Consider the following 7,214-nt stretch of genomic DNA (forward strand, 5'->3'; position numbering starts at 1 on the left):
AATATAATTGAAACTGATAAATGCATCAATCATGTGGACTTTGAGATGAACTTTGAGCGATTAAATCTACAAAGAATGTTGTAAAGAAATATATACAAAAATAATCCACTTATGTCACCTTGATTCAAAAGCCAATACAATATAAATACAATACAAGACATTCAGGTAATTTCCACCTTCCCACCTGCCACAGCAGACACCGGCAGTTTTTAATTACAGTAGCTACTGTGGGTCTCTCTACTCTGGAACACATGCATCTAGTGTATGCCAAACAACCGCCATACCACTCAACAACTTCAAACATAGATTCTGAATGACCTGTTCAATAAGCCAAATTATAAAGAACCCCACAGTTAACCTCTCTCTCTCTCTCTCTCTCTCTCTCTCTCACACACATACACATTTCAGAAAAGGAAAAAAATAAAATGCTTACAATTGTTGTCAGACTCACAGGACAAGACAATGGGTCTTGGTGTTGAAATGATTATTGAAAATTATATGATAATCCAATGACTCAGTTAGTTCTCTATCAAAGGAGAGATGTGGCTGACCTCTAATGCCAGAGTACAGTGCATTCCACTGAATACATGCATTTTCTGTACAAAATGTACTGCCCTATTAACACCTTTGTTTTAAAATAGTGATGACATTTGTTTTCTTTTTTAGGACCCTGAAATTCATCTGTAAGAATTATTTAATGAAGCTTTTGAATCTGGCCTTATAAAAAAACACAAAGTAATGTAAAATCAGGTGATGCCAAATTTAAGTCTGAAATAAGTACACTCGTGCTATCTAGAACCTTTAAGGGTTTTTCAGCTGTCCCCAGAGGAGAACCCTTTTTGGTTCGAGGTAGAACCCTTCTGGGTTCCATGTAGAACCCTCTGTACTAAGTGTACAAAACATTAGGAATACCTTCCTAATATTAAGTTGCATCCCTTTTTGCCCTCAGAATGGCCTCAGATCGTCTGGACATGGACTAGAAGGTGTTGAAAGCGTTCCACAGGGATGCTGGCCCATGTTGACTCCAATGCTTCCCACAGTTGTGTCAAGTTGGCTAGATGTCCTTTGGATGGTAAACCATTCCTGACACACTAACCGGTTGTGCCTGGCACCTACTACCACATCCCATTCAAAGGTACTTAAATATTTTGTCTTGCCCATTCACCCTCTGAATGGCACACATACACAATCCATGTCTCAATTGTTTCAAGGATTAAAAATCCTTCTTTGACCTGTCTCCTCCTCTTCATCTACACTGATTGAAGTGGATTGAACAGGTGACATCAATGAGGGATCATAGCTTTCACCTGGATTCACCTGGTCAGTCTGTCATGAAAATAGCTGTTTTGTACACTCAGTGTATATTGTTTAGTTTCTTTGACATTCAGAGGCTGAGGAGACAAAAATGTGACTTTAATTGGGAAGTAATCTAATTTTGTAACTATCAATTGATTAAGCTATTCACTTTCTATACAATATAATATTATTAAACCTGGACAGCTTTTGGGGAAACACTTGTGACCTTCTCTCGTTGTGTAAAGCAACGGAAGAAGAATAGCCAGCAGTTAAAACTTACTCTTATCTGCGTCGGTAGGCCTACTCTGTCTGTGGTGGAAAGGTATGCCTAACTTTTGAAAGTACCATGCTCAGATTCCTAATGACCTCTCAGATTTAATTATTTGCGAACAGGGACAGTTTTGATGCAAACAATTGATGCTGATTTGGCATTAGAGAAATGTGATAAGATGAACACATAGGCCTATCTTAGCCTGTAATTTTGGTAATACAGTATGTGTGGTATTAAAAATATTCAGCTAATATGTAAAATGACATAGAATTGCATGACATGTTTATAAAAGGCATTTTTCCTCAAACCTGCAAACACAATGGCAGATTCATCCAACAGGCTTGGGAGTTGTAAAACTCCTGCGTAACATTTTGCGCAGCTAGGCAACTATACTGATGCAGGTACCTTTTGCAAATGGTCGCATGCGGTTGGACACATGGAGGAGAGAATCATTTTCGCAGTATCCTCAAAACCATGTATTTTTGACACAACTGCTGACAGCTACAGGGACATAAACACAAAGAAATGCTGCTTGGAGACAAGTGCTCACGATAGTAGGATTGTCAGGTCAGTTTAGTAGTGAGCTTGTGCTAGATGTCGCTAACTAGCTAACCTAGATTGCTAACCTAGCCAATGAGGTCTGTGTGTGTGTGTGAAAGAAATAGTCAAATAAATTATGCTAGTTACTACCCCTGATAACTTCACCAAATAATCATGTTTGAAAGAGTGTGAGTGTGTATGCTAGATAAATGGTAGATACTACTGTACCCCTGATAATTTGGTCAGATAACTGTGTGTCTGTGTACAGTAGGTGACATGTCCATGATAGCTATCCAATAACTATAGTTATGCTAGGTAATGGTTTGGCTTATCATGTTCATGTCTATGTAGAAGAATACTGTAGGAGGAAGTGGAGAGGACTCAGGGACAGGTATCAGAGAGAGAGAAGGGCAGAGAAAGATAAGAGGTCTGGGTCAGCAGCTTCAGGCCAGCAGCCTTGGCGCTTCTGCCACATTCTTTCTTTTCTGGATCCATTTATTGTGCCTAGGGCAACGAGTGGTAATTTTACAGCCAGACCCTCTACTACGTCATCCACAAGTGTTGTCGCCACCGGTGCATCAAGACCCTCAACGTCACCTAAAAATGCGACCATCACCTCCACCGGTGGAGTGAGACCCTCTACAACATCATCCACGAGCATGACCACCACTGGTGCAGCCATGGAAGATGATGAAATGGAGGAAGCACCTCTGGATCTAGGACCACCTGAGATTATTATGAACCTCACGGAAGTGACCACTGAGGACCTTGTTGAACAGGATGTGGCCGTGGAGAGAAACAGAGAGAGAAACGAAGAGGAACAACGTCACACTAGGCGTCATCGGAGGTACCAGCCCCCGGATCCACTCAACTCATTTCAGCAGAGGCTCTCCTCCAAGCCGTCGAGAGAGATGCAGCCCAACCTGATGCTCACAGGAAGGAGGATGAAGAGACCCTCTTTGCCATGAGCCTGGTGCCAACACTGAAGAGGCTGCCTCAGCAAAGAAAATCAGCAGTCAAGGTTAAAATGTATCAGCTGCTTTTCGAAGCCGAGTTCAATGGTACGTTTTTTTTCTCTCCACATCACAGGTAGTGTCATAAGTGTGCAACTGTGAAGTAAAGTAGGCAATTTTTACAGTATAGTCATGTAGGTTTATTGGTATTTCAGATCTGTCACGCCCTGACCTGAGTGTTCTTTGTTTTCTTTACATATTTTGGTTGGGTCAGGGTGTGACATGGGTGATGTATGTATTTTGTACTGTCTATGGGTTTTGTAGGTTTATGGGGTTGTTTTCCATCTAGGTGTTTATGTATGTCTATGGTTGCCTAGATTGGTTCTCAATTAACCATATTTAGGCAGCCATCTTCTTTGGGTATTTCGTGGGTTATTGTCTATGTCTAGTTGCCTGTGTCTGCACGTTTGTAGTATAGCTTCATGTTCGTTTTGTTGTTTGTGTAGTTTGTTTAGTATCCGTCTTCATTCAAATTGAACATGTATTATATTCACGCTGCGCCTTGGTCTTCTCACTACGACGAATGTGACAGAATAACCCACCATAAAAGGACCAAGCAGCGTGATTGGGAGGAACAGCGCTTAATGGAGAAATGGACCCGGGAGAAGGACGAATGGGTAACAACCTGGGAGGAGATTGAGAGTTGGTCGATCGATCCAGGGAGAGTGCCAGAGCCTGCATGGGATTCTTTGGAACAGTGCGAGGAGGGATACAGGAGAATGGAGGAACGGCGAAGATATAAGGGTACACGGCTAGCACGGAAGCCCGAGAGGCAGCCCGGTAATACATTTTTGGGAGGAGGTACACGAGGAGATTGGCTAAGTCAGGTAGGAGACCTGAGCCAAGTCCTCGTGCTTACCATGTGGAGTGTGTAACTGGTCAGGCACCATGTTATGCAGAGATGCGCACGGTGTCTCCAGTGCTCATTTCTAGCCCGGTGCGCTATATTCCAGCTCCTCGCATTGGCCGGGCTAGATTGAGCATCCAGCCAGGACAGGTTGTGTCAGCTTTACACTCCAGACCTCCAGTACGCCTCCACAGCCCAGTACGTCCTGTGCCTGCTCCCCACACTCGCCCTGAGGTGTGTGTCCCCAGCCCAGTACCACCAGTGCCAACATCACGCACCAGGCTTCCTGTGCGTCTCCAGAGCCCTGTACGCCCTGTTCCTCCTCACCGCACTCGCCCTGGGGTGCGTGTCCCCAGCGCGGTACCACCAGTGCCAACACCACGCACCAGGCTTCCTGTGCGTCTCCAGAGCCCTGTACGCCCTGTTCCTCCTCACCGCATTCGCCCTGGGGTGCGTATCTCCAGCCCAGTACCACCAGTGCCAACACCACGCACCAGGCTTCCTGTGCGTCTCCAGAGCCCTGTACGCCCTGATCCTCCTCACCGCACTTGCCATGGGGTGCATGTCTCCAGCCCGGTACCACCATTGCCGGCACCAGGCCACCAGTGCGCCTCCAGGGTCCAGTACTCCCTGTTCCTGCTCCTCGCACTCACCCTGAGGTGCGTGTCCCCAGCCCGGTACCACTAGTGCCGGCACCAGGCCTATAGTGCGCCTCGGCAGTCCAGTACGCCCTGTTCCTCCTCCCCGCACTCGCCCTGAGGTGCGTGTCCTCGGCCCAGTACCACCAGTGCCGGGACCAGGCCTACAGAGAGCCTCGCCAGTCCAGAGCGTCCGGCGACAGTACCCAGTCCAGAGCGTCCGGCGACAGTACCCAGTCCAGAGCGTCCGGCGACAGTACCCAGTCCAGAGCGTCCGGCGACAGTACCCAGTCCAGAGCGTCCGGCGACAGTACCCAGTCCAGAGCGTCCGGCTACAGTACCCAGTCCAGAGCGTCCTGCAAAAGTACCCAGTCCAGAGCGTCCAGCAACAGTCCGCAGACCGGAACCTCCCAGGACGGGCCGCAGTCCGGAACCTCCCAGGACGGGCCGCAGACCGGAACCTCCCACGACGGGTCGCAGTCCGGAACCTACCACAACGGGTCGCAGTCCGGAACCTACCACGACGGGTCGCAGTCCGGAACCTACCACGACGGGTCGCAGTCCGGAACCTACCAGTCCGGATCCGCCAGAGTCCCCCTCCCGTCCGGTTCCGCCAGAGTCCCCCTCCCGTCCGGATCCGCCAGAGTCCCCCTCCCGCCCGGATCCGCCAGAGCCGTCAGACAACCAGGAGCCGCCAGAGACGGCTGTCAAGCCGGCGATGCTGTAATCTCCCTCCTGTCCTGAGCTGCCAGAGCCGCTACTCAGTCCAGAGGCGCCTTTCCGTCCAGTGGCGCCCTCTACGATGATCTTCAGTCCGGGGCCCGCTGCGAGGGTCCCCGCTCCAGAGAATCTGGTTTCTCATGGTCTGAGAGTCCTTTAGGTGCCTTTTGGCAAACTTCAGGCTGTCATGTGCCTTTTACTGAGGAGTGGCTTCCATCTCGCCACTCTACGATAAAGGCCTGATTGGTGGAGTGCTGAAGAGATGGTTGTCCTTCTGGAAGTTTCTCCCATCTCCACAGAGGAACTCTGGAGCTCTGTCAGAGTGAACATCGGGTTCTTGGTCACCTTCCTGACCAAGGCCCTTCTCCCCCGATTGCTCAGTTTGGCCGGGCGGCCAGCTCTTGGAAGAGTCTTGGTGGTTCCAAACTTCTTCCATTTAAGAATGATGGAGGCCACAGTGTTCTTGGGGACCTTCAATGATGCAGAAATTTGTTGGTACTGTTCCCTAGATCTATGCCTCGACACAATCCTGTCTCTGAGCTCTAAGTACATTTATTTCTACCTCATGTATTGGTTTTTTCTCTGACATGCACTGTCAAATGTGGGACCTTATATAGACAGGTGTGTGCCTTTTCAAATCATGTCCAATCAATTGAATTTACCACAGGTGGACTCCAACGAAGTTGAAGAAACATTTCAAAGATGATCAATGGAAACAGGATGCACCTGAACTCAATTTCAAGTCTCATAGCAAAGGGTCTGAATACTTATGTAAATTTGTTTTCCCTTTGTCATTGTGGGGTATTTTGTGTTGATTGATGAGGGTAAAAAATAATTTAATCATTTTTAGAATAAGGCTGTAACGTAACAAAATGTGGAAAAAGTCAAGGGGTCTGAATACTTTCCGAATGCACTGTATATTTAAGTGGTTTAAATGATCAGGCTAACTTTCTTCTGAACCTTCATTCTTGCCAATTCATTAATCTACAACTAACTATGACTGAGTGTGAGACTTGTTTTCTAATAATGTACGTTTCATGCATATACATTCAAACAAGAAAGAACATCACTAACCACGTTTCCATCCACAGTTCTTATTCCAGTAAAGTCATACTGTAAAAAAAAAAAATCGACATCTGTGATGGAAACAGGAAGTCTCGATACAGTGTTGTAAATGTAGACAGATCATTTGTTAATTCGACATGGTGGGATCTTTTTGTGTTTGTAAAATTAATTATGCGAGAAATGGCGGTGCAAACGCCTTTATGCGCAAATATTGGTATAATCACGATGATATTGAAGTTAACGTGGAGTCACGTGATGATATGGTGTGAGGTCCTCCCGCTACGACTCGGGAAACCATGCAATTTATTAAACTACAGATTCAATAATCTATGATGACTTCACTGGGTGGTGAAAGCACACCGTGATCTTGGTGCTTTCCAATAATTATCGAGGGTGTCATGCCCTAATCTGTTTCACCTGCCCTTGTGCTTGTCTACACCCTTTGACCCTTGCCTGTCCTGACCCTGTACCCACCCGCCTAACCACTCTGCCTGTCCCTGAGTCTGCCAGCTGTCCTGTACCTTTACTCACCCTCTGCATTACTGAACTCTGCCTGCCTGCTGTCCTGTACCTTTCCTCCTACTCTGGATTATCGACCCCTGCCTGCCTTGACCTGTCGTTTGCCTGCTCCTGTTGTTATAATAAACATTGTTACTTCACACAGTCTGCACTTGGGTCTTACCTTGATACCAGCTAGAGGGTCTTATTCTGGTGACGTGATCGATGCTTGTGTGCCGTTTGACAATGTCGTGTCTTTACTATCATTAACTGAAGACTGATAGTTTTTATCAAAGATTCTCTGTAATTAGTTACTCGATTAAACT

The 7,214-nt window shown here is 46.8% G+C and overlaps 1 pseudogene; it reads left to right on the forward strand.

Annotated features, from left to right (window-relative positions):
- Window positions 1–2,003: 2,003 nt before the first annotated feature.
- On the forward strand, window positions 2,004–4,625 carry LOC139381268 (uncharacterized; annotated as a pseudogene).
- The last annotated feature ends 2,589 nt before the right edge of the window (window positions 4,626–7,214 follow it).

The sequence above is a fragment of the Oncorhynchus clarkii genome, chromosome 23 (assembly GCF_045791955.1).
Source record: "Oncorhynchus clarkii lewisi isolate Uvic-CL-2024 chromosome 23, UVic_Ocla_1.0, whole genome shotgun sequence".
In the NCBI taxonomy this organism is placed as follows: domain Eukaryota; kingdom Metazoa; phylum Chordata; class Actinopteri; order Salmoniformes; family Salmonidae; genus Oncorhynchus; species Oncorhynchus clarkii.